We start from the raw sequence: 5,066 nt of genomic DNA, 5'->3' as shown, positions 1-5,066 counted from the left end.
CTGAGCATCTGGGCAGGCTATAGTACTCTTGACTTTTAAATGTGTTTCAAAATTTTTATAATAAAAAATTATTTGAATTACTTTGTGAGATTCATTTGAGCTATAATTTGTTCATTTTCATTGCTTTATAGTAACAGTTCTCTAAGTAAGGTCTCCAAACCAGAAGTATCAGAATCATCTGGGAATTAGTTTGAAATGCAAACTATCAGGCTCCATCCTGTTAAGGGCCACTGGCAAAAATACTTGGTTTATTTATGTGGGCTGAAACTCAGAGCTAAGGCAGAGCCACGCCCTGGGGCCGGACCTAATCAAGAGATTGGGATGTCACTCAGCTTGACTTTCCCAACCAGTGTTAAGGGGGTGGATCTCATGATGTCGCCAGGAACTCAAGGCCCATCCAGATGTGATGTAACTTCCTGTTATTCGAGTATTTAATAAACTCCTTCCAGTGCTGGCGCTCTCTGTGTCTGTCCCTCTATCAAAGGGCAGATGCCACACCCAGGGCCAGCTTTCACTCTATTTCTGTCTGTCTTGTGTTTTTTCATTTTTCCTTAAACCTCGTCGCATTTTACTCAAGATTTCATGAACCCCCGCGTTCTCTCTCTCTCTGTGGTCGCGGGAAGAGAGAACACCCTCCCCCTCCAACACCACCCCAAACTTACTAAATCGGAAACTTTTGGGGTGGCACCCAATAATCTGTGTTTTAAGAAGCTCTCTGGATAATTCTGATGCACACTCAAGGTTGATAACCACTACTGAATAGTATTCTATTGTGTGAATGTACCACAATATATTTATCCATTCTACTACTGATACGTGTGTATTTTTTCAAGTGTGGGGGTTTCAGGTTTCTTGATATTATAAATATTCTTGTACAAGACTCTTGGAAACAAGATTCTCTCTGATATATATTGAGTGGTAAAATAACAGAATCATAGGATGTATCTTCAACATGACATGATAATGGGAACTACTTTCACAGTGGTTTACCAATTCACAATTCCACTAGCAATGTATGAAAGTTCCCTTTGCTCTCCACCCTTGCCAATATTTGGTATTTTTTAGACATTTTAATTATTACCATTCTAGAGGGTTAAACACTTTTAAGTTTTCCAACTTGGGATCAAAAAACATAGTAGGGAATAGAACTCCAGACATAAAATCATGGTTTTGCAAACATATTAGTTGGTGGGTTTGCCTAGAATGAACCTGATGTAGGAAAGCACTTAACATAATGCAAAAACTAAAAAAAAAAAACAATATGATTATACCATGGAAAGCAAGATGGAATATAATACAAAATGTTGGGGAGTAAGGATGGAACAAATCAGGGAACCTGGAGATGTGCTAAAGAGTTTGAATTTTATTCCAAGGGAAATGAAAAACCAATGAACAGTTTTAAGCAGGAAATTTACATGACTATATTTCTATTTTTGGACATATTTAAAACATTGCAGGCACATAGCCACATAGCCACTTCTAGCTTTGATGGGGTTGCTGGATGCTTCAGACCAATGCTTCTGATAAAAACAACTAGAAAATCTGGGTAAAGCACAAATACACACATTCTCTCTCTCTCTTTCTCTCTCTCTCTCTCAAACACACACACACACACACACACACACACACACACACACACACACACTCCTGCTTAAAGGCATGATAGAGTTGTTGAGACAACCAGGAGATGAGAGGACAAAATCCTGGAAAAGAGAACCACAGAGAGGCAAGCCAAAATTCTGCAGTCACGGTTTTCCATGGGACACGTTCCAAAACTAGGTGAGGGGTTAAAGGGCTGAAGATCCAGGGAAAGAGCCTCAACAGAGTTGCTATTAAGAGGCAAGAACACCAAAAGAAATTCTAGCAGTCTCTTGCAGCCAGAAAGACAAAAATTGTAGACCTAAGTGGCCAAAATCCCAGTAAGAAGCAGAAAACTAAGCACAACACTTGGCTGGTAGTCCCTTAAACACATCTGCTGAATTCTGAAGCTGTACAGGACAGGAGGCTAAGACACCAAGAAAAAGCTCTCAAACAGCTTTAGTGGGAGTGCTGGGGAGAGAAAAATTAGGGTTCTGAACTAACCAGGGGGAGAAGTTATCAAGAACACCCATGCTGCCCTAGCTGGTTTGACTCAGTGGATAGAGCATCAATCTGATGACTAAACGGTCCCAGGTTTGATTCCGGTCAAGAGCATGTACTTCGGTTGCAGGCTCCTGGCTCTGGTCAAGGGCATGCAAGAGGCAACAAATTGATGTGTCTCTCTCATATCAGTGTTTCTTTCTGTCTCTCCCACTCCCTTCCATTCTCTCTAAAAATCAATGTAAAAAAATCCTCAGGTGAGGATTTAAAAAAGAAAAGAAAAAAGAACCCCATGCTCTTAGCTAAAATCCCAAGAAGGCTATACCCTAGAAAGAGGTATCAGCTGGTGGCAGACAGAGCTTTATCAAAACTAAAACATAGTAGTCAGCTCAGTTTCTGATTGGATTACAATAATCAGTCCCCCAATATGCCTGCCTAGCAGCTATTTTCTCTGGAGGAAAATAACATTATCTACAACATCTACAATTTTTCATACAAAATGTTGAATATATAATAAAAATTTACTGATATGCCAAGACACAGTCCCAAAACCCTGAGGAGGAAAAAAAAAAGATCACACACAAAGAAACCATAAGTGATTCAGATATTGGAGTTAGTAGAAAAAGAGTTTAACTATGATTATATACCCAAAAATATGGTAAGTGGTTGGAGAAATTACATAAAAAGGCAAAGAATTTCATCAAAGAATTAGAATCAATAAATAGGATCAAATGCAAAAAAAAAGGACAAATGAAATTTCTAGGACTGTGAAATTAAGAACTCAATAGATAAGACTGAAAAACATATTCAATATAGCAGAAGAGATAATAAATTGGAAGGCAGGTCAAAAAATTTTCAAAATTGAAACCCAGCCCTAACTGGTTCAGCTCAGTGGATAGAGCGTATGCCTGCGGACTGAAGGGTCCCAGGTTCGATTCTGGTCAAGGGCATGTACCTTGGTTGCGGGCACATCCCCAGTAGGGGGTATGCTGGAGGCAGCTGATCGATGTTTCTCTCTCATCGATGTTTCTAACTCTCTATCCCTCTCCCTTCCTTTCTGTAAAAAATCAATAAAATATATATATTTTTAAAAATTGAAGCCCAGAACCAAGATGGCAGCATAGGTAAACACCTGAACTTGCTGCCTTGCACAACCCCATTAGAACTACAACTAAAAGATAAAACTAATATCATCCAGAACCATGGGAAAGCTGGCTGAGTGGAAATTCTACAACTAGAAGGAAAGAGAAAAGCGCATTGAGTCCGGTAGGAGGTGCAGAGGTGTGGAAGTGTGGAGGTACAGAGGTGCGTGCGAAAGGGGCTGGCAGCTGGGTACGCTGTTGTCTTTTTCAATCGGGAGGGAGATACAAGCTCCCAACTGCTCTGAACTCCAGTTCCGGGTGAGAATTTGGGGACTCAGACTCATACGAAGAGAAACTGGACTGTCTGGCATCGGGCTGGAACATGAGGGCAGCTTTCTCACAGGGCGAGGGACATAGAGACCCAGGGACCTATAGGGGAGGGCCAACGGCAACCATGGCTGTTTGCACCACCCAGGTGACTCCCTGAGACTACGTCCCACCTAATTTACAAACCCACCCAAGCTGTGTGCTGAGGCTTTTGCATACTAATGGCCTGGCCTTTCTCAGCCTAAAAACCTGTCAAACTGCAGCTGGGTCAGAGAATCCCAGAGCTTCAAAAAAAAGGCCTAAGGCTCATCAGCAGCCTGCATTACTTCACAGCTGCACCTCATCTGGGCACCTCCAAACCCCAAACAAAGAGGAGGAATCTGCAGATCTCTCTGTAGCTCCTGCTGGGTAGCCTCAGGCAGTGGGTGACTTTGCACCCCCTTGCAGATCCAAGAGCCAGTCTACCCAATGGTCAGAGTGAGACCATCCAGATTACAACTCTTCACATCCATAAGAGACACACTCAGGGGGCAGACTCAGTGAGCGCCAAAGTCCCACTGAAGCAAGTCCTGCCCCATAAGGGTGTCTCCAGCACAGAAGTTCTCCCACCGTAGACACAACTGGTCCTCACAGTCAATTGGTCTGGAAGTTAATTCCTCCCAGTGATACCAACAGCAATCAAGGCTTAACTACAACAAGACTGTGCACACAGCCCACAAAGGGGTGCACCAAGAGTGTCCACCTCAGGTAATTAGGGAGGCTGAGCCACTGGGCCCTATAGGACACCTAGCACACAAAGCCACTCTATCAACACAGGGAAGCAGCCAAAATGCGGAGACAAAGAAACAGGTCACAAATAAAAGAAATGGAGGAAAGCAAATTATTGGATATAGAGCTCAAAACCACGGTTATAAGGTTACTCAAGAATCTTCTAGAAACCTCCGAGAAATATAGTGAGACCCTCAAAGATATGAAAAAGGACCAATAAGAAATTAAGCATACACTGACTGAAATAAAGAATAATATACAGAGATCCAACAGCAGACTAGAGGATCCCAAGAATCAAGTCAAAGATTTGAAATACGAAGAAGCAAAAAACACCCAACCGGAAAAGCAAAAGGAAAAAAGAATCCAAAAATATGAAGATAGTGCAAGGAGCCTCTGGGACAACTTCAAGCGTACCAACATCCGAATTATAGGGGTGCCAGAAGAAGAGAGAGAGCAAGATATTGAAAACCTATTTGAAGAAATAATGACAGAAAACTTGCCCTACCTGGTGAAAGAAATAGACTTACAAGTCCAGGAAGCACAGAGAACCCCAAACAAGAGGAATCCAAAGAGGACCACACCAAGACATATCATAATTAAAATGCCAAGGGCAAAAGACAAAGAGAGAATATTAAAAGCAGCAAGAGAAAAACAGTTAGTTACCTACAAGGGAGTACCCATAAGACTGTCAGCTGATTTCTCAACAGAAACTATGCAGGCCAGAAGGGAGTGGCAAGAAATATTCAAAGTGATGAATACAACCAAGATTACTCTACCCAGCAAAGCTATCATTTAGAATTGAAGGTCAGA

This window comes from Myotis lucifugus, unplaced genomic scaffold, assembly GCF_000147115.1.
Source record: "Myotis lucifugus unplaced genomic scaffold, Myoluc2.0 scaffold_66, whole genome shotgun sequence".
Classification (NCBI taxonomy): domain Eukaryota; kingdom Metazoa; phylum Chordata; class Mammalia; order Chiroptera; family Vespertilionidae; genus Myotis; species Myotis lucifugus.
This window is presented reverse-complemented; position numbering follows the sequence as displayed.